At 35.8% G+C, this 23,822-nt stretch overlaps 1 non-coding gene across 1 annotated transcript; it reads right to left on the bottom strand.

Annotated features, from left to right (window-relative positions):
• Positions 1-8,125: 8,125 nt before the first annotated feature.
• Positions 8,126-8,201, bottom strand: TRNAV-AAC (transfer RNA valine (anticodon AAC)). Its single transcript has one exon. It is a non-coding gene; the product is annotated as a tRNA-Val (tRNA).
• Positions 8,202-23,822: the final 15,621 nt, after the last annotated feature.

Below are 23,822 nucleotides of genomic sequence, written 5' to 3'. Positions count from 1 at the left end.
TACTCACCAAATGAAGGAGCACCAAAATATATAAGACAGCTACTTATTGACCTTAAAACAAAAATTGACAAAAATACAATCATACTTGGAGACCTCAATACATGACTGATGGCTCTAGATCGGTCATCCAAACAGAGAATCAATAAAGATATAGTGGCCTTAAACAAAATACTAGAACACCTGGATATGATAGACATCTACAGGACACTTAATCCCAAAGCGACAGAGTATACATTTTTCTCTAGTGTACATGGAACATTCTCAAGAATTGACCATATGTTGGGCCACAAAGACAATATCAGCAAATTTAGAAAAATTGAAATTGTACCAAGCATATTCTCTGATCATAAAACCTTCAAACTAGAATTCAACTGCAAAAAAGAGGGGGAAAAACCCACAAAAATGAGGAAACTAAACAACATAATTCTAAAAAATGAATGGGTCAAAAAAGAAATAAGCGCAGAGATCAAAAGATATACAGACAAATGAAAATGAATATACGACATATCAGAATCTCTGGGATGCAACAAAAACAGTAATAAGAGTAAAGTTCATATCACTTCAGGCCTATATGAACAAACAAGAGAGAGCCCAATAAACCACTTAACTTCACACTTTAAGGAACTAGAAAAAGAAGAACAAAGACAACCCAAAACCAGCTGAAGAAAGGAGATAATAAAAATCAGAGCAGAAATAAATGAAATAGAGAACAGAAAAACTATAGAAAAAATCAATCAAACAAGGAGCTGGTTCTTTGAAAAGATGAACAAAATTGACAAACCCTTGGCAAGACTCACCAAGGAAAAAAGGCACAGGACTCAAATAAATAAAATCCAAAATGAAAGTGGAGAGATCACCACAGACATCATAGATATACAAAGAATTATTGTAGAATACTATGAAAAATATATGCCACCAAATACAACAATCTAGAAGAAATGGATAAATTCCTAGAACAATACAAACTTCCTAGACTGAGTCATGAAGAAGCAGAAAGCCTAAACAGACCAATCAGCAGGGAGGAAATAGAAAAAACTATTAAAAACCTCCCCAAAATAAAAGTCCAGGACCAGACGGTTATACTTGTGAATTCTATCAAACATTCAAAGAAGACTTGGTTCCTATTCTACTCAAAGTCTTCCAAAAAATTGAAGAAAAACAATACTTCCAAACACACTTTATGAGGCCAACATAACCCTCATACCAAAACCTGGCAAGAATGGCACAAAGCAAGAAAACTACAGACCAATATCTCTAACGAATACAGATGCTAAAATACTAAACAACATACTGGCAAACCGAATACAACAACATATTAAAAAAATAATACATCATGATCAAGTGGGATTCATCCCAGAATCTCAAGGATGGTTCAACATATGTAAAACGGTTAACGTAATACACCATATCAACAAAACAAAAAACAAAAACCACATGATCTTATCAATACATGCAGAAATGGCTTTTGATAAAATAAAACAAAATTTTATGTTTAAGACTCTCAACAAAATGGGTATAGAAGGAAAATATCTCAACATGATAAAGGCCATATATGATAAACCATCAGCCAACATCATATTAAATGGCATAAAACTGAGGACTTTCCACCTTAAAGCAGGAATAAGACAGGGTTGTCCAGTCTCTCCACTCTTATTTAACATGGTGCTAGAAGTTCTGGCCAGAGCAATCAGACAAGACAAAGAAATAAAAGGCATCCATATCGGAAAAGAAGAAGTAAAGGTATCACTTTTTGCTGATGATATGATCCTATCCATCGAAAACCCGAAGGACTCCACAAAAAGATTACTAGAAACAATAAACCAATACAGTAAGGTCGCAGGATACAAAATTAACATACAAAAGTCCATAGCCTTTCTATATGCCAACAATGAAATATTAGAAAACGAACTCAAAAAAATAATCCCCTTCACAATTGCAACAACAACAAAAAATACCTAGGAATAAACATAACAAAGAATGTAAAGGACCTATATAACAAAAACTACAAGGCACTGTTAAGAGAAATAGAAAAAAGACGCAATGAGATGGGAAAATATTCCTTGTTCTTGGATAGGAAGAATAAATATAATTAAAATGGCCATATTACCCAAAGCAATATATAAATTTAATGCAATTCCCATCAAAATTCCTATGACATTTTTTAAAGAAATGGAACAAAAAATCATCAGATTTATATGGAACTATAAAAAACCCCGAATAGCCAAAGCAATCCTAAGGAAAAAGAATGAAGCTGGGGCATTAGAATACCTGACTTTAAACTATATTATAGGGCCACGATAATCAAAACTGCATGGAATTGGCAGAAAAAATAGACACTCAGACTAATGGAACAGAATAGAAAGCCCAGAAATAAAACCACATATATATGGTCAAATAATCTTTGATAAAGGGGCCAACAACACACAATGGAGAAAAGAAAGCCTCTTCAACAAATGGTGTTGGGAAAACTGGAAAGCCACATGCAAAAGAATGAAACTTGACTACAGCCTGTCCCCGTGTACTAAAATTAATTCAAAATGGATCAAAGACCTAAATATAAGACCTGAAACAATAAAATACATAGAAGAAGACATAGGTACCAAACTCATGGACCTGGGTTTTAAAGAACATTTTATGAACTTGACTCCAATGGCAAGAGAAGTGAAGGCAAAGATAAATGAATGGGACTACATCAGAATAAAAAGTTTTTGCTCAGCAAGAGAAACTGATATAAAAATAATCAGACAGCCAACTAAATGGGAAATGTTATTTTCAAACAACAGCTCAGATAAGGGCCTAATATCCAAAATTTACAAAGAACTCATAAAACTCAACAACAAACAAACAAACAATCCAATAAAAAAATGGGAAGAGGACATGAACAGACACTTCCCCCAGGAAGAAATACAAATGGCCAACAGATATATGAAAAGATGTGCAGCTTCATTAGGTATTAGAGAAATGCAAATCAAAACTACAATGAGATACCACCTCACACCTGTTAGATTAGCTATTATCAACAAGACGGGTAATAGCAAATGTTGGAGAGGCTGCGGAGAAAAGGGAACTCTCATCCACTGTTGGTGGGACTGTAAAGTAGTACAACCATTATGGAGGAAAGTATGGTGGTTCCTCAAAAAACTGCAAATAGAACTACCTTATGACCCAGCAATCCCTCTACTAGGTATATACCCCAAAACCTCAGAAACATTGATACGTAATGACACATGTAGCCCCATGTTCATTGCAGCATTGTTCACAGTGGCCAAGACATGGAAACAACCAAAAAGCCCTTCAATAGAAGACTCGATAAAGAATATGTGGCACATATACACTATGGAATACTACTCAGCCATAAGAAATGATGACATCAGATCTTTTACAGCAAAATGGTGGGATCTTGATAACATTATACGGAGTGAAATAAGTAAATCAGAAAAAAAACAAGAACTACATGATTCCATACATTGGTGGAACATAAAAACGGGACTAAGAGACATGGACAAGAGTGTGGTGGTTACCAGGGGTGGGGGGAGGGAGGACGCAGGAGGGAGGGAGGGAGAGAGTTAGGGGGAGGGGGAGGGGCACAGAGAACTAGATAGAAGGTGACGGAGGACAATCTGACTCTGGGCGAGGGGTATGCAACATAATTTAATGACAAGATAACCTAGACATGTTTTCTTTGAATAAATGTACCCTGATTTATTAATGTCATCCCATTAACATTAATAAAAATTTATTAAAAAAAAGAAAGCTTTAATAAAAAAGAATTTGTGAAAAAGTGGGGTTAAAAAATAAAAAAATGACAAAAAGTTATCTTTTTATATATAGATACATTCTTAGTAAGATTTAATAAATTCGGCAGGTCCTGGCGCAAATGTGTTAAGGTTTTTCATTCTTGTGTTTATGACAAACATGAGCCTAATGTGTCCTAGCAATTTCTTCAATGTTTGAGCATCTATTTGAAAGGCAAACTCTCATTTCCTCGTCAATACATTGAAGAATTCCTCTGTTTTTACTCTTAATTGCGTTGAGTACAGAAAACTCCCACCATACATATCATCTTAACTTTACACCAAACAAAGGATAGAAGAAACTTGCCTCCAGTCTTTCCGGGGCACATGGGGAACCACAGCTTAACAGCCTTTTGCAACCTAATCAGGTAAGTGAGGTGGGGGGTTGGGCAAACTGTCAGCTTATAGCCAGTTCTCCACACCTCTGTCTCCCAAAAATCTAAACTCCGAAAACCCTGTTGGTTTTTTGGTCTCCAACAGGCACATATTTCTCTGGAATACCATAGGGTGCACCTGGAAATCTTCTAAGGTGCACCAGCGTGCTCTGAAACACATTTTGAGAACCACTGGCCTAGACATTAGACCTGGTAACAGGGAAATAAAACCTTGAAGCTAAGAGGATGTAATTTATAAGACCCCAACAGGCGGGGCACTTAAGTTAGCTGAGTTTGCCATTTATGCTTCATGCCAAGTGTATAGTTTTGTTTAATAAACTACTTGCTTTGCTTGAATGCTGCACCCTCTCTCTCAACCAAATTCATAATAAAAATGAGGAAGAAGAAATCCCATTGGACTTAGGCTTTCTTTGGTGACAGCACCATATATAGTTATTACATTATTATTGACTATATTTCTTATGTTGTAATTTACATCCTGTAACTATTTTGTAACTACCAATTTGTATTTCTCAATCCCTTCACCTTTTTCACATAGTTCCCCACCTTCTTCCCCTCTGGCAACCATCAGACTCCTTCTTTATATTTTTATTTTATTTTTTAAATTTTTTGAGCTTATTGGAGTGACATTGGTTAATAAAATTATACCGGTTTCAAGTATACAATTCTATAACACATCATCTGTATATTGTATTGTGTGTTCACTCCTGAAAGTTAGGTCTGTTTTTGAGGGTCTCTTTTTTAAAAGCAGAATAATAGTTTTCTGTTTTTATATACTACAATGTCTTTATTTATTTATCAACAAACACTTATGTTATTTCCTTGTCTTGGTTACTGTAAATAATGCTGCAATGAACGTGGAAGCATAGATATCTCTGAGAATGTGATTTTATTTTCACTGAGTAAATACTTAGAAGAAAAATTAATGGATCATTTGAAAATTCTAGTTCTAGATTTTTTGATGAATCTCCATAGTGTTTTCCACAGTGGCTGCATCAATTTACATTGTCACCAACAGGGCATGAGGGTTCCTTTTTCTCCACATACTCATCAACTCTTATCTCTTGTATTTTTTGTTAATTGCTATCCTAATGAATGGTAGGTGATTTCTCATTGAGGTTTGGATTTTCATTTACCTGATAAGCTGTGTTCAGCACCTTTTCCTGTATCTGTTCTTAGAGGACACAATGCTAAGTGGAATAAGTCAGACACAAAAAGAAAAAAAGAAAAATTTTTATGATCTCACTTACATGTGGAATCTAAAAAAAAATCAAATACATTGAAACAGAAAGTGGGTATCAGGTGCAGTGTGGTGAGAGAAAATGGGGAGATGTTGGGTACAAAGTTGAAGTTCTGAAGGATGAATAGTTTAGAGATTTAATGTACAACATAACTACTATAGTTAATAACACTGTATTAAGTACTGGGAATTTAAGAGAGTAAATTTTGGGTATTCTCATCACACACACAAAATAATAACTATGTATGCAGATGATATGCTAATTAGATTGAATGTGTTAATCATATCATTATGTATACATATATCAAACCATCATGGCATAAACCTTAAATATGTATGACTTTTATTTTTAAACTTTTTAAAAATTAGAAAAGAGAGTTTGAATTAAAGACATTAAATGAGCTCTATAACATACCACCATTTAATATATTAAATAGATATAAACAATAATGCTTAGAACATCAAAGAGAATATTTTATACATACATATTAAAAAGGGAGTATATAAGGGAAAGAAAATGGAGATCAGAAATGAATAGCAGAAAAGAGTAATAGAGTTGCCTTGTATATATTGATGATGAAATTGTGCCATGAGTACCTCAACATTCTGTACCTAAGTTCCAGTAAAAAAAGGGAAAAATTTTTAAAAAATCTAATGTGAAAGTAATTTCTTTTTATTTACCAATGGCAATAGACATTTTTTTTTCTAAGACATTTTTTTTTCTAATGCAAGGTTTGGAAACAGTTTTAGAGTTGGAGTTGACAAATGCATAGCATAGTCAAATATTAATGTTATAACTCTAGCCATGTAATGGCTTATATATTTTATATTACTTTCATATTTCAATTTAATCTTATTCATGATTTTAAAACACTATGTAAGATGACCCTTACCCTAATGACAATGTCTAAATTATAATAATATTTTGTACTATTCTGCCAAAAAGAAAAGAATGAAAGAAAGAGATTCATCTTAGATATGAATTGAAACAAAAGCACCTTTTATTTCTCTGTTTTCAAGTAAAATGTAAAACTTAGGGCCAGGTTATATAGTTTAGCAGTATCTTATATAAAACTCATATGAAAAAAAGATACTCTGTTCCTGCTTTTAAACATATTTTCTTCTTTTCTGTAGACTATTAGCTAAGTAATTCAATGTCTTACTAATACAATAAAAACAGGATTCTCCTTTTGTTTATAAAACACTGTAACTAAAATGTTAATTTCTCTGACCTTTGGTCTGTGATGAGGACAATATATAAATAGGTATCTATAAAAATGTGACGAGTCACTGACAGTAAGCAATCATCTCTTCTTGATAAAATTTTGTAAGCTATGTTTTTGTGTGTATACATTTCTGTAGCTTAATTTACAAATAATAATGTATTTTGTTAGAATTCAGTTTGTTTTCTTGTGACACTGATTTGTGATAGGGATAGGACAATAAACACCTTTCAATTGTGTTATGTTCTGTGGAAATTACAAAGAAAATAATGGTTATAACCCAATCTCTGTAAAGGTGCTTAATCTAATAGGGGGATTAGATAAACACAAATAACTCAGGTAATGAAAACACAATTAGCCACATTTATCCAAACATGTCCAAGAGAAACACCTCATAATTATATTTAGAGACAATATCTCAGCTGTGTAATAGCTCTGCCATTTGACTCCTGGTATTAAGGATAGTGCCCTGGATTAAGAATCAGAAAACATGGACTTTATTTTCAATTCACATCAGTTGGCTTTAAGCAAATTAATGCCTGAGCCTCAGTTTCTGCAAAAATATACTTTTTATGTTAGTCTCTTCTCAGTTGACCTCAGAATTTATTATGAGATCTAAGTGATAAAATAAGTATAAAATTGCTTTGCAAAGTGGAAAGCTGTACAATATTTGAGAAAATACTTTCTTTGAGGTTCTTATTTGCTCATGAAGATCACTTCCCGAGAGCTCACACCTCCCACTTTGCCAGCTTAAGTACCAACTCACTTCATGTTCCAACTTCTCAGTGAAATCTACATACAGTTCTTTCCATCGTCTAGGCTCCTATAGCTAGTTATTATTTCCTTTCCACAAACTGCCTGACATTATTAAATTTTTGTATGCAGTCTTTTCTTCTTTGCGAAACTACAAGCAGTTTGAGACCATTGATTTGTCTGAAACATCTCATTTTTTCCACAATGCCTAACATGGTTACTCAACATGGAGTGACTCCATAAATATTGATTGATTAGTTCATTCATTCATTTGGCAAATATACTGAGTACTTACACTATATCAGGTATTGTACTGTTCTAGAAACTGAGGATATAGCCCTTACAGTCATGGATCTTACAAAAATAAAGTTGTGTATTGACAAAAATAACCACAACATGGGGATTTTTTTTTTCATTTTTCTGAAGCTGGAAACAGGGAGAGACAGTCAGACAGACTCCCGCATGCGCCCGACTGGGATCCACCCGGCACGCCCACCATGGGGCGACGCTCTGCCCACCAGGGGGCGATGCTCTGCCCATCCTGGGCGTCGCCATGTTGTGACCAGAGCCACTCTAGCACCTGGGGCAGAGGCCAAGGAGCCAACCCCAGCGCCCGAGCCATCTTTGTTCCAATGGAGCCTCGGCTGCGGGAGGGGAAGAGAGAAACAGAGAGGAAAGCGCGGCGGAGGGGTGGAGAAGCAAATGGGCACTTTTCCTGTGTGCCCTGGCCGGGAATCGAACCCAGGTCCTCCGCACGTTAGGCCGACGCTCTACCACTGAGCCAACCGGCCAGGGCCCACAACATGTGGATTTGATTTAAAATATATATGGAAAGCCTAATGGGGTATATACACTTCTGCTGTGAAACAAATTCCTTTTATGTCTTTGCATCACTTGCTCTTTCATTCAGGTCTCTGCTCAAATGTTTCCTTCTCAGGAAAGATTTTCCTGATTATCTCATCTAAAAGAGCATCCCACCCCCTGTAAGCAACCATCACACTTAATTTTCTTCACTGTTTCATTTTCATCAAGTACTAAATCTTCCTACTATGCCTAGCATGAGACAGTTTAATTTTTCTTTTTCATACCATGTCTTTAAAACCTGCTTTGTATTTCACAATGACAGCATATAGTAATTTCACTAGCCACATCTCAAGTGCCCAATACTCACATGTCTAGTCCTCAGCATATAAAATAGCATATCTCTATATAGAATTTATCCGTTTACTCCTAAGATTCTAATATAGTCTCCACAACTGTAATTTCTGTTGTGATTTTTGTTGCCTATTACACTTTCCAAAATGTTCCATTTTATAGTCAGTTATTGGACATTCATTTAGCCATAAGTTAGATTAGCTTTTTCTGCATCAAAGTAATATTTAAAAAAAATCTAATTCTTTTTCAAAATGAAAAATAAAGCAAACAGCAAACCACACCACCACCCCAAAAGAAAAAAAAACAAAACACCTTAGTGATGATTTATCATTTTATGAGTAAATTGTGACATAATTTGATTTTTGCAGCAATACCTCATAAACCATTTTTATAGATTTATTACTTCACATATTTTTACTTATTCAAGAAAATGTGCTTTGTCAAAAATAATAAGGGCAAAGAGTTTGTGCAATTTACACTTTTATAATCATCATTGTTTTTGATCATTAATCATAGGGAGAGGATCTGACAATATGGATAGTATGTGTAATAATGATGAGCAAGGAGTCAAGGAAGTTTCAAGCCAACTGAGACTAGCTTAATAAAAATCAATTTTTTGAAGAACACTATTTTTTTAAGTTATTTCAAGTTCTTTGATAGGGTAAAGTTAAAACCCATGGAGAACATGGGAATCATTCATGCTGTGATTCTTTCTGAAAAATGACAAATTGAACTATAAAGAATTATGACTTAGAGTGAAACTGACACACAAAAAAATCAGCTACACACCTCTTAGAGTACTTACAAGAGTACGGGGATGTTTTGTTTATTTCAAAGAAAGATGCCTTACCAATTCTAGGGGTGTCTTCACTTTCAGTGTTGCATATTACTTCAGGTAATGCTGGCCCATAATCAGTGTTCACAGAGAGCTATTTACAAAGTTTTGTTTTCCCAGTTTCATTCCTGGCCATTTTAAGATAACTGACTGGGAGGAAATTTACAGTGTGTGGCCAAGAACCAAAGCAAATTTTCATGTAGTTAACTGGTCTATTTGATTATTGAAGTCTCAAAACATCTAAATTAGCACCTTGTTTTACTAGTTGATCTTTCAAGTTCTGCACTGTCTAAGGAGAGGTGTTTACTGATAAAGTTAATAATAAGACTTTACACATACCAGCTTGTATCCTTCATTATGTGTTATTCATCCCATACAGTTTTGACCCTGAAGTTCAGTACATCTGCTATTTATGTACCATGGAAAGTATGTCATTAACTATCCAAAACAATAAGAAACAGATATTGTGTGATATTTCTCATTACAATATAATTATTAAATGCTATTTAGATCATTTAAATTTTCTTAATATAATCCATTTAAATAAAGGAAATACCACACTTTGGCATTTCATTATTTGATCTGACTTTAAGTATGACTTAATTGTTTACTAAATGTTAGGCAGATAAAATATATTATGCTCACTTTGTTAAAGATGGCACTGCCCACATGGAGGCCGTTGCCCAGGTGATATTAATGTGTGTCTCTGTGGGCTGTGGGCAGGCAGAATCCTTGTAGCCTGGGACTTGGTTTTGGGGTTAAGCCTTTCCCACCCTTTTTGATGTGGGGTGGTACAATCCCATCATGCCCCAGATAAGTGACTTTGTATTGGAGACTTCCCTATTTTGTATATTGGATTAAAGGTTTGGATTTCTACACTATAAAATAGGGGCAGAATGGGAGCTTGCTCTCTCGGTTCCTGAGATTATCATTAGAGGAGAGAGCAGAGCAGAGAGCAGAGAAATGCCACATGGAGGAGGCAGGAGAAGCAGCCAAGATGGCAGAGTGTTGAGTTAGAAGCCAGTTTGGGCAGAGTTTGTGTATAGAGAAGGAAGGAGATGGGGAACAGAGGTGAATAAGGCTGGTGAGCTAGAAGCCTTTGATTCTAGGAAACTCGGATAAGTCAGTAGCTTTGTGAGCACTGAATGTGAGTGGGTTTTGGAGCCCAGTGTGTGTTTTCACTTGCCCGCTGGGTGCAAGCTAGGATTAAAGAAGATGGCTCATCAGTTTTTGATTCCATTGTTTCTTTACCGACTGTCCGAATTCAATGCGAACCTGCATGGGCTGGGCTGCTGTGATGGTAGCCCTGCCTTCTGGCTTTACACTAAACTAAATATCGTACTTTAAAAATTTTTAAAAATCAGCTTGACCAGGTGGTGGTGCAGTGGATACAGCATTGGACTGGGATGCGGAGGAACCAGGTTCAAAACCCTGGGTTCACTGGCTTGAGCGTGTGCTCATCTGGCTTGAGCACAGGCTCTCCAGCTTGAGTGAGGGGCTACTGGCTTGAGTGTAAGTTCAGAGACATGACCCCAAGGTCACTGACTTGAGCAAGGGATCACTGTTTCAGCTGTAGCCCCCCTGGTCAAGGCACGTATGAGAAAGCAATCACTGAACAACTAAAGAGCTGCAACAAAGAATTGATGCTTCTCATTTCTCTCCCTTCCTGTCTGTTTCTATCTGTCTCTCTCTCTGACTCTCTCTCTTTCTCTCTGTCTCTCTCAATAAATAAATAAATAAATAAATAAGTATTTAAAATATCAGTTTCAGTGAAATCATAACCATACAGTGTTAGGCTTGAGCTGGCCTCTGTAATTCCACAGCCCCTGTAAAATTCTAATTCCCCTCACCCAACAAACATCTCACCTGGGCTCAAAACGAAACATTCTCATCTCTCACTACAAAGTTGTAGTTAATTTGCTTGCTATTCTCTCTCCTAATGGCTTTCTGGCCTTCACTTTGAAAAGTAGCAAAAAGTTTATTTCCACAAAAATGTCTGGGAAAGCTTGCACTGGAGAGGAACCTGACCATTATGAGAGTTTAATTCAGAATAGTTTTTGTGAAAGACTAGCCAGAGACTCAGGTCCCAGCTATTCCTGGGAGATTCCTGACCTCTTGGCTGTCTTTGGAATTTACCAAGGACGCCAAACCTGTGTTATATAAAACAACAATAACAATAAACAAACAAACAAAAAATCTTGTGTTTCTGCAGCAGAATTCCCCTCATCCTGCTCATTGTCAAGTCAGTGACCCAGGCTACACACCCTGGTATGCTAATCTGAGTATGTCTATATGCAGGCAACCCCATGCAAGCAAGTGCCTGCAGTAAACCCTATATCTAATATTCCCTCCTGCAGTGGGAGGGAGCCCGCATGCATCAAATTGTTTTTTATTTATTTATTTGTTTGTTTATTTATTTATTATTATTTTAACGTTTTATTCAGGTAATATGAGTTAATAACATTGTACAATTTTCAGGTGCACAACTTTACAATATATCTGTATACTCTGCTGTGTTATTACCACCCAAATTCCAGTCTCCTCTGTCACCTTGTATTTGATCTCTTCCACCCTCTTTATCCTTCCCCTAGCCCTTCAGCAAAGTGGGAATACAGGGAACATACTTGTACATAATAAAGGCCATCTATGACAAACCCACAGCCAACATTATACTCAATGGGCAAAAATTAAAAACAATCCCCCTTTCACCACTCTTATTCTAATTCCAAGTCCTTTATAAATAAACTTTCCTTCTGGAACACACTTGCCTCATGTTTTCAGTTTGTCTCAAGGTTTTTGCCTTTCAACTTGAAAGAAAAATAATTATTTTGATTTCTAATTCATTTGCATTTTATTCACATTGAAATTAAGAATTTGTAGATTTCTTTGAAAACTAATATTTATTTTTCAGAAATGGCAAACTACAGCAACCATATGCTTTTTCTCAAACATTTATTGAATCACTCTTTTACACAGACACATTATACCAGCCATTCCATACTCACAAGGCTTTTATAACTTATCTGTGGAAATGCATATGCAATTAAGAAGATCTCTTAAGTTTGAACAAATAATACAAATTATACATAAATGACAAGAAATACAGAAAGGAAATCCTTGTGCACTTTTATCTGAGAAAATTTTCTGGAAAAAATGAAGAAATATGAACATGAATTGACTATATTAAAGATGCTGGAAATTATATACAGTACGTCTATGCTCACAATATGAATGAATTTATATTTTTGATATTTTCTTTTTTTCTGGATGTATAGATATTTACCAGATTAAATATACATGTTAAAAGATCCTTTGGTTTAGAAAGTAATGGATGAGATTATTTCATTTATCTACTTAAGTATCTATCTGTACCACTATATATTTTTTCTATTTACAGCCAAAAATATAACAATCTTTCTCAAAATTGTTTTTATTACTTGTTAGCCTTATGTTTAAGCAAAATGTTTATGATGATGGCTTGATTAGTTTCATTTGATTTTGAGAAGAAAATAAGCATCTTGGCAAGCTTTTACTGTAATAATTTTAATGTGAAATATATTTCTATGCTTTTAAGTAATAGTTTTGCTTACACTGTAGTTTTTTTTTTTTTAAATAAATTTTTATTAATGGTAATGGGATGACATTAATAAATCAGGGTACATATATTCAAAGAAAACAAGTCTAGGTTATTTTGTCATTAAATTATGTTGCATACCCCTCGCCCAAAGTCAGATTGTCCTTTGCCACCCTCTATCTAGTTCTCTGTGCCCCTCCCCCTCCCCCTAACTCTCCCCCTGTCCTCCCTCCCCCCACCCCTGGTAACCACCACACTCTTGTCCATGTCTCTTAGTCTCATTTTTATGTTCCACCAATGTATGGAATCATGTAGTTCTTGTTTTTTTCTGATTTACTTATTTCACTCCTTATAATGTTATCAAGATCCCACCATTTTGCTGTAAATGATCTGATGTCATCGTTTCTTATGGCTGAGTAGTATTCCATAGTGTATATGTGCCACATCTTCTTTATCCAGTCTTCTATTGAAGGGCTTTTGGGTTGTTTCCATGTCTTGGCCACTGTGAACAGTGCTGCAATGAACATGGGGCTACATGTGTCTTCACGTATCAATGTTTCTGAGGTTTTGGGGTATATACCCAGTAGAGGGATTGCTGGGTCATAAGGTAGTTCTATTTGCAGTTTTTTGAGGAACCACCATACTTTCCTCCATAATGGTTGTACTACTTTACAGTCCCACCAACAGTGAATGAGGGTTCCTTTTTCTCCACAGCCTCTCCAACATTTGCTATTACCCGTCTTGTTGATCATAGCTAATCTAACAGGGGTGAGGTGGTATCTCATTGTAGTTTTGATTTGCATTTCCCTAATAACTAATGAAGCTGAGCATTTTTTCATATATCTGTTGGCCATTTGTATCTCTTCCTGGGAGAAGTGTCTATTCATGTCTTCTTCCCATTTTTTTATTGGATTGTTTGTTTGTTTGTTGTTGAGTTTTATGAGTTCTTTGTAAATTTTGGAAATTAGGCCCTTATCTGAGCTGTTGTTTGAAAATATCATTTCCCATTTAGTTGGCTGTCTGTTTATTTTGATATCAGTTTCTCTTGCTGAGCAAAAACTTTTTATTCTGATGTAGTCCCATTCATTTATCTTTGCCTTCACTTCTCTTGCCATTGGAGTCAAGTTCATAAAATGTTCTTTAAAACCCAGGTCCATGAGTTTAGTACCTATGTCTTCTTCTATGTACTTTATTGTTTCAGGTCTTATATTTAGGTCTTTGATCCATTTTGAATTAATTTTAGTACACGGGGACAGGCTGTAGTCGAGTTTCATTCTTTTGCATGTGGCTTTCCAGTTTTCCCAACACCATTTGTTGAAGAGGCTTTCTTTTCTCCATTGTGTGTTGTTGGCCCCTTTATCAAAGATTATTTGACCATATATATGTGGTTTTATTTCTGGGCTTTCTATTCTGTTCCATTGGTCTGAGTGTCTATTTTTCTGCCAATACCATGCTGTTTTGATTATTGTGGCCCTATAATATAGTTTAAAGTCAGGTATTGTAATGCCCCCAGCTTCATTCTTTTTCCTTAGGATTGTTTTGGCTATTCGGGGTTTTTTATAGTTCCATATAAATCTGATGATTTTTTTTTCCATTTCTTTAAAAAATCTCATAGGGATTTTGATGGGAATTGCATTAAATTTGTATATTGCTTTGGGTAATATGGCCATTTTGATTATATTTATTCTTCCTATCCAAGAACAAGGAATATTTTTCCATCTCATTGTATCTTTTTCGATTTCCCTTAACAATGCTTTGTAATTTTCATTATATAGGTCCTTTACATTCTTTGTTATGTTTATTCCTAGGTATTTTATTTTTTTTGTTGCAATCGTGAAGTGGATTATTTTTTTGAATTCGTTTTCTAATATTTCATTGTTGGCATAGAGAAAGGCTATGGACTTCTGTATGTTAATTTTGTATCCTGCGACCTTACTGTATTGGTTTATTGTTTCTAATAATCTTTTTGTGGAGTCCTTCGGGTTTTCGATGTATAAGATCATATCATCAGCAAAAAGTGATACCTTTACTTCTTCTTTTCCAATATGGATGCCTTTTATTTCTTTGTCTTGTCTGATTGCTCTGGCCAGAACTTCTAGCACCACGTTAAATAAGAGTGGAGAGAGTGGACAACCCTGTCTTGTTCCTGATTTAAGGTAGAAAGTCCTCAGTTTTTTGCCGTTTAAAATGATGTTGGCTGATGGTTTATCATATATGGCCTTTATCATGTTGAGATATTTTCCTTCTATACCCATTTTGTTGAGAGTCTTAAACATAAAATTGTGTTGTATTTTATCAAAAGCCTTTTCTGCATGTATTGATAAGATCATGTGGTTTTTGTTCTTTGTTTTGTTGATATGGTGTATTACGTTAACCGTTTTGCGTATGTTGAACCATCCTTGAGATTCTGGGATGAATCCCACTTGATCATGATGTATTATTTTTTTAATATGTTGTTGTATTCGGTTTGCCAGTATTTTGTTTAGAATTTTAGCATCTGTATTCATTAGAGATATTGGTGTGTAGTTTTCTTTCTTTGTGCCATCCTTGCTAGGTTTTGGTATGAGGGTTATGTTGGCCTCATAAAATGTGTTTGGAAGTATTGCTTCTTCTTCAATTTTTTGGAAGACTTTGAGTAGAATAGGAACCAAGTCTTCTTTGAATGTTTGATAGAATTCACTAGTATAACCGTCTGGGCCTGGACTTTTATTTTTGGGGAGGTTTTTAATAGTTTTTTCTATTTCCTCCCTGCTGATTGGTCTGTTTAGGCTTTCTGCTTCTTCATGACTCAGTCTAGGAAGGTTGTATTGTTCTAGGAATTTATCCATTTCTTCTAGATTGTTGTATTTGGTGGCATATAATTTTTCATAGTATTCTACAATAATTCTTTGTATATCTATGATGTCTGTGGTGATCTCTCCTCTTTCATTTTGGATTTTATTTATTTGAGTCCTGTGCCTTTTTTCCTTGGTGAGTCTTGCTAAGGGTTTGTCAATTTTGTTGATCTTTTCAAAGAACCAGCTCCTTGTTTTATTAATTTTTTCTATAGTTTTTCTGTTCTCTATTTCATTTATTTCTGCTCTGATTTTTATTATCTCCTTTCTTCGGCTGGTTTTGGGTTGTCTTTGTTCTTCTTTTTCTAGTTCCTTAAGGTGTGAAGTTAAGTGGTTTATTTCGGCTCTCTCTTGTTTGTTCATATAGGCCTGAAGTGATATGAACTTTCCTCTTATTACTGCTTTTGCTGCATCCCAGAGATTCTGATATGTCGTATTTTCATTTTCATTTGTCTGTATGTATCTTTTGATCTCTGCGCTTATTTCTTCTTTGACCCATTCATTTTTTAGAAGTATGTTGTTTAGTTTCCACATTTTTGTGGGTTTTTCCCCCTCTTTTTTACAGTTGAATTCTAGTTTCAAGGCTTTATGATCAGAAAATATGCTTGGTACAATTTCAATTTTTCTAAATTTGCTGATATTGTCTTTGTGGCCCAACATATGGTCAATTCTTGAGAATGTTCCATGTACACTAGAGAAAAATGTATACTCTGTCGCTTTGGGATGAAGTGTCCTGTAGATGTCTATCATATCCAGGTGTTCTAGTATTTCGTTTAAGGCCACTATATCTTTATTGATTCTCTGTTTGGATGACCGATCTAGAGCCGTCAGCGGAGTATTGAGGTCTCCAAGTATGATTGTATTTTTGTTAGTTTTTGTTTTAAGGTCAATAAGTAGCTGTCTTATATATTTGGTGCTCCTTGGTTTGGTGCATATATATTAAGGATTGTTATGTCTTCTTGATTCAGTGTCCCTTTAATCATTATGAAGTGACCATTTTTGTCTTTGAGTACTTTTTCTGTCTTGTAGTCAGCATTATCAGATATGAGTATTGCTACACCTGCTTTTTTTTGGGTGTTGTTTGCTTGGAGTATTGTTTTCCAGCCTTTCACTTTGAATTTGTTTTTATCCTTGTTGCTTAGATGTGTTTCTTGTAGGCAGCACATAGTTGGATTTTCTTTTTTAATCCATTCTGCTACTCTGTGTCTTTTTATTGGTAAGTTTAATCCATTTACATTTAGTGTAATTATTGACACTTGTGGGTTCCCTACTGCCATTTTATAAATTGCTTTCTGTTAGTTTTGTATCTAGTTTGATTCTTCTCTTTTGTTTTTCTATCATTTGTTTCTGTATGTTTGTGTTCCATACTTCTTTCCTCTGTTGCTACCTTTTTTAAGTCATGTGTTTTTGTGGTGGTTTTTTCTAGGGTGGTTACCATTAAGTAATGAAAAGGGTACCTACCATATTTATTGTAGTACCCTATCTTATAAGTATTTCTGCACTTCATCGTCCTTTGCTACTGTTAATCTCCATTCTCTCCCCCCCCTTTTTTTTTTTTTTTGTTGTCACAGTTTAAGTTTGGTTTTATTGTGTTCTTGGTGGAGCTGTTACTTGTGGTGTTGTTTTCTTTTGTTCTTTGAATCTGGTTGGAAAACCCCCTTTAGTATTTCCTGGAGTGGGGGCTTTCTTGTGATAAATTCTCTCATCTTTTCTGTATTTGTGAATGTTTTTATATCTCCTTCATACTTGAAGGATAGCTTTGATGGGTATAGTATTCTTGGCTGAAAGTTCCTCTCTTTCAGGGCTTTAAATATTGGGGTCCACTCTCTTCTAGCTTGTAGAGTTTCTGCTGAGAAATCTGATGATAATCTAATAGGCCTTCCTTTATATGTTGTACTCTTCTTTTCCCTGGCTGCCTTGATAATTTTTTCTTTGTCATTGGTTTGTGTCATCTTTATTATGATGTGCCTTGGAGTGGGTTTGTTGGGGTTAAGAAAACTCGGTGTTCTGTTTGCTTCTTGAATTTGAGGCTTTAGTTCTTTCCACAGGCTTGGGAAGTTCTCGTCTATTATTTGTTTGAGTATATTCTCCATTCCATTTTCTTTCTCTTCTCCCTCTGATATACCTATTATTCTTATGTTATTCTTTCTGATGGAGTCAGATAATTCCTGTAGGGCTTTCTCGTTTTTTATTATTTTTGAGTCTCTTTCTTCTTCTCTCTGTTGTGCCTCAAGTTGTTTGTCTTCTATTTCACTAATCCTATCTTCAATCTGGGTTGTTCTGCTAACTAAGCTTGTTACCTCGTTTTTCAGCTCGTGAATTGAGTTTTTCATTTCTGTTTGATTTGTTTTTATAGTTTCAATTTCCTTGGTAATATATTCTTTGTGTTCATTGAGTTGTTTTCTGATCTCCCTATATTGCCTTTCCGTGTTTTCTTGTATATCTCTGAGTATTTTTAAGATTTCTATTTTAAATTCTCTGTCATTTAGCTCCAAGGCTTCCAATATGTTAAGTCTTTTCTCCATAGATTTTTCCACATCTATTTGTGTTACCTCTCTTTCTTTTGTATCCATAATATTCGATTTCCTCTTTCTTATTGGCATCTGAGGGTGGTCTTGTTGATAGCACTAATTAGAATTAATAAAGAGTAAAAAGTAAAAAACAAAAAAACAATAAAACAAAAAAAACAAAAACAAAACAAAACAAAACAAAAAAAACAAATACAAAGGTAAAACACCCCACAAAAAAAAGCAGTAATAATTTATTATTTCCCCCTTTTTTTTTTCTTTGTTCTCCTTCCCTCCTCTCCCCTTCTCAGGGAAATATCGTGTCTATAATGGAGGGCCTGGTTTGCGGTGTAGAGTTCAAGGGGGCAAAAAAAAAAAAAATAAAAAAAAAAAAAAAAAAAAAGGAAGAAAATCTTAGACAAGCATAAGTTGATCTGCCTGCGGGTGACGGTCAACCAAGAGATATAATGAGAGGGACAAGAGGGAACCAGAAAAAAAGACAAAAAAAGGAATAATCAGGAAGAAAAAATAAAAATAATAAGTAAAAATACGTTGTATTAAGTGGAGCAAAGACCAAATACAATGGAGACCTTGGGTTGGGAGGACCCAAAATGCCACAAAAACAAACCAACCAGAAAAAAACAAAAACAAAACCGAAAAAGAAAAACAAAGCCAAAAAAAACCTTGAGTCCCAAATTAACTAATTTGTTCGTGATTGAGGATTAAATGGGAGGAAAGTAAAACGAGAAAAGAAAAAACGAATAGAAAGGAAAAAATAAGAAAAAGAGAAAAACGAAGGAAGAAATAAAAAAGGAAGAGAAAAAAACAAAATAAGGCAAGAAAAAACAAAAGAGGAGAGAGTGAGAATTAAGTGTCCTGGAGTATAACCCCAAAGGAGGGTGAGGATGAAGAAGAGAAATAAAATGTAACACTTATGGGTAGTGTAGTTCAAGAAAAGGGAAGCATAAGATGGGCAGAGAATAGAAGAACTGAGGTGGAGGAAATAAAGGCAATAAGATAGAAGGAACAAACAACAACAACAACAACAAAAACAAACAAACAAACAAACAAAAAAACAAACAAAAAAAAACAAACAGTGGAACAAGCTGCAAAGTCTGTGGATTTTTCCTGATTTTGAGATGTCAACCTCTTCCTCCTTCTCCTCTCTCCCTCTTCCCGGTCGGCGACTCTGCACCCCAGGCCCTGCCCCTGCGCCACACCCAGGCAGGGACTTGCAATTGATGAGGTTCTATGGCAATGTCACACAATTGGCTTTAGTCTTGCTGGTAGTCAAGGCCTGCGGCGTCTGCAGGGTCTACCGACGAGAGAGTTCGCCTTCGTGGATTCTCTCTCCCAGTCCCCCCTTCCCGAACCAGCAGCCTGGCGATCCAGCCACAAGGCTGCCACTGCTTCTGCCTGGGGAGTAAGAGGCTCAAAGAGCTGGGAAATCCCCACTCTATCCCCACTCAGTGCAAGGCTCTGGGAAGGGCTCTGACAGTCAGGGCCTCCAGTGTAATCAGGCGGGGGTGGGAGTCAATTGTTGTCAAGGTGATTGTTCAGCGCCTAGCATTCCGTTGGACCTCTCAACCCAGGCTTTCCACACTTTGTAGCCTGTTTTGGCCGGTAAGAAGAGGCACTAGTCTCTGCTTGCGACTAGTGTGCTATAGATCTTATTATCTGCCAAGTCCTTCTTGTTAGCGTTTATCCCTGAATATGGAGGCTCTATCAATCAGAAGTTGCCCCCGCCCCTTTAGCGAGAGGCACCAAAAAATATCACGCCTCTTGTCTTGGGTCGGTGAACTGAGAGAGATCTTATCAATTAGAACCGAGGGTGCGCAGATTTCACGGGTTAAGTTAATTTTAGTAATTGGGTCGCAGCTGTGCTCCCAAAGGTATTTCTACACTGTAGTTTTTTATTTTCAGTCAAAACTATATATTTGCTGATATTATTGTCTTCAGTATTGTCCATTGAATTATAAGAAATAAAGTTAGAATTGTACAACGGTTTCATTAAAAGTAATATAATAATTAAAAATAAGTTTTATATGTAGTATTTGCTTTCATATATTATATTAGAGCACTATTATAGCATGCCCTCTCATTTTTTGCTACAGTTATGTCAAAGGCCATCTCTAAAGTGGTTATAATTTATTTATATTGGTTCTTCTGGTACATAGTTATACAGTTATTGTGACTACAATTGTAATTATTCATACCTGAAAAAAATAAATATAGTAGATACTTTATCAACCTAAACAGAGCAGTGAGATTCTATATTATGTAAAGAAAATACAAATAGCTATTTAAAACAGAAAAAAAAACTTAGAAAAATAAACAAAAAACATTAGAATGATATAATTTGGATTTTAAACCTAATAATTATTTCTTATATTTATATTATAGAATAACAGTTTGATTTACTAATGTGCATTTATCCTGGCCATGATTGTTTTTCTTATTTTATATAAAGTTTCAGGCCTCATTTATGATAAACAATAAAATAGTAAAGTTGTTTAGTAAAGTTGATAGGCACTGTATTTAGCTATGTTTCCAATTACAATAGAAGCATAAATTCTATTTACAATGTTTTATTGACATGATCAAAAATTTATGAATCTATTTTCATAATATTCTGATATAGATAAATGTCCTCTAAATAGTAGAATCATCTTACTAGACATGTGAGGTCTGGAAAACAATTATATGTATTTAATGATGGAAATAAAAGTAGTTTTATGTTGTTGGTTGATGTATATGTAATTATATTTTTAATGGATGGCTGCTCTACTTTCATCTTTTAAGATTACAGAAACATGTATGATTGTAAAAACTTTGACCTTCACCTTCATAAAAATAGAAAATAAAATGACTGTCATTACCAACCATTTATTCAACATATACTTGCTGAGTACCCACTCTTCAAAAGAAATTCTTTTTGCGACATAGGGATGGTGAAAACAAGACCATTACCCACAAAAAAAGGTCACAGCCTGTTGCAATGAAAGATATATACACTAATATTTGCATTGTAATAATACATGTATAATAATTGTGTATATATAAACACCTGGCAATATAGAATACATTGCTATTGTTTTGATTTAAATGTCTGAATGATGAAACTATTTTTCAATGTATCAGGTTACCAAAGAAAATGAGATTACTTTATTCACAATGAATAGTTTTCTGGAAATGTTTTAAATGAATCGAGTCCCTTCTATGAGTAAAGAAATTAGTCAGTTAATTCAGTTTTATCTAAAAAATAGTGACCATGTTTTGAAAAGAAAAAAATAAAAAAAAACAGACAATCTTATGAATTTCTTGCATTTTCTTTATCTTATAGTAATCAAGCTTGTGTTTTCCTTCCATTTTGCACATTTTGTACATTTTTTTCCTAATATTCGGAAGTTATTTTAGACCCTGTTTATTTAATCATCTTAACAATTGCAAATTGGAGTGAGGAGTGTATTGTATATAACTTTTGTTACTTCCTATCTATAAATAATAATTATAGAAATAATAGCATCATTTATAATAATATCTCTGAGTGATTTTTCAACAAGTTCTCTCCCATGGCAACTGACTTTATGAAAGTAAATATTTAAATATAAGATTCTAAAATGACTCCAGAGTAGGTGGAAGCTACACTTTCCAACTTCTGGCACTAAATCAGATTTACAGCTAAATTATAAAACCATAAACCTGAATGACCAACTGAAGGTTATGAACTAAAATATCATGGCCAAGGATTCACAGACCAAGCCACATAGAGACTGTAAGAAAGGTGGAGACGCAGAAAAGTTAAGCCCTTGCACCCAGGTGCAGTAGCTGAGAATCCAGAGGAATATCTCAGCTGCAAAACTTTCTCTCCTCTGGGGCTAGGGTTCTCAGACCCATGCAGGGATCGCCAACCCAGGGCAACAGAGATGGGAAGAGGAGCACACATAGCATCTGATGGTAAAAACTGGTAGGGATTCAGTTCTCCTGGAGGAATGAAGTCTGCTAGAGACTCCGATACCACCTTCACAGAGTCAAGCCTTCTCATTACAGCACTTGCCTGGGGAATGCACCACATGTTTTCCTGATACTGGGGTCACCATTTTGTTGTACTCAGGTCACTAGAGGATTTTACTGGTGGCACACAATAGGGAGTTTTGTGGTGCTGTTTTTCTGTAGAAGGTCTTGGAGGAGAATCAGAGTGATTGAAATGAGTATCTTTAGAAGGAGAACCATTCTTTTCCTCCAAGCACACATATGGAGCCCTCCACCTGTTGAATTACTTGACCTTCCTGACTACTCTGTGGCCCTGCTCTGCTGAGTTCAGTCTCACAGGGGGATCAGAGTGTCACACAGAGCTGGCACTTTCAGAGTGCCATCGCCAAGGAAAGTTTTTGTCTAGGATTCAGATGAATAGGTGCTGGGTTGTGGCTTCATCACGAGGGAGACATTGATATCTCCTCTGCAAGCTCAGCCCATGCTACCACAGAATGGGAAGGAAGTGCTCCCCAGGCCTGTTGACACTGTCCTCAATGGGAGAATGTTTAAATCTTCCCCCCACCAAGTCTCAGTGGCCCTGCCCTGCTGAGTTTAGTTCTGTGAAGAAAAGGGGAAGGTTTCACAGAGCTAGGACATTTGGATTGTGTCTCCCCTGAAGGCTATTTTCTGGAACCAAGATGAAGTTCTTGGCTTCCTTATGCAAGTAGGCTGGCATCATCTCCAAAAGAAGACTATTTTAATCTGTCTTCTTGAGCCCTAGTGGCTTCACCATCCTCAGCTTCCTCTTGCAGAGAAAACCGTTGGTTGCACCTAACCTGAACCTGCAGTGTGCTCCTCTTGGGGGACTGGAGTTGGAGATTCCGAGTTATTTGGGTCTAGTGTAGGGGCTGTTTTTCCTTCATTAAGTATCTGACCATGTGATCTCCAAGTAGGGGACCCATTTGTCTCACCCTCCCAACCTGCATCATACCACTCTTCCAAGTTTGTCACCTGTGTAATGGTCTGTGGACCATGAACAGCCTGGTTCATTCTACAGCCTTTCATCTGAAGGCTCTGGGAGGAAAACCAGTCAACCTCAGGTAAGAAAGGTAGCTGATAGGTGGAGAAAATGCTTTGAGAGACTAAGACATATTATAGGTAGGTCCTCAGCCCTAAGCTAGTAGAAGCCAACCCTGATAACACAGACTGACCCCTCCAGTGTCACCTTAGGCCAAGTATACTCAGCCACAAACAATGAATGGCACAGTAGCTCAAAACAGGTAGACTAAGGCTGATTATACACAATGTCTGCCATTAACCTATACCTGAACACTGCCCAAATGGAAACAGAACCAAAATAACTAGTGGTGAGCTTCAGACCACACCAGAGAGTTACACAACTAATTACATAATTGATACAACCAAAGGAGGACTCTAGCAAGCAACAGACCCTGTTGGGAATAAATTTGCCTCAGGGAGCAGCCTCTGCACAGCAACTGATGCATGGTGATCAAGGTTTATCCTTAAAGTGAGCCAG

This window comes from Saccopteryx leptura, chromosome X (genome assembly GCF_036850995.1).
Source record: "Saccopteryx leptura isolate mSacLep1 chromosome X, mSacLep1_pri_phased_curated, whole genome shotgun sequence".
Lineage (NCBI taxonomy): Eukaryota > Metazoa > Chordata > Mammalia > Chiroptera > Emballonuridae > Saccopteryx > Saccopteryx leptura.
This window is presented reverse-complemented; position numbering and strand designations above follow the sequence as displayed.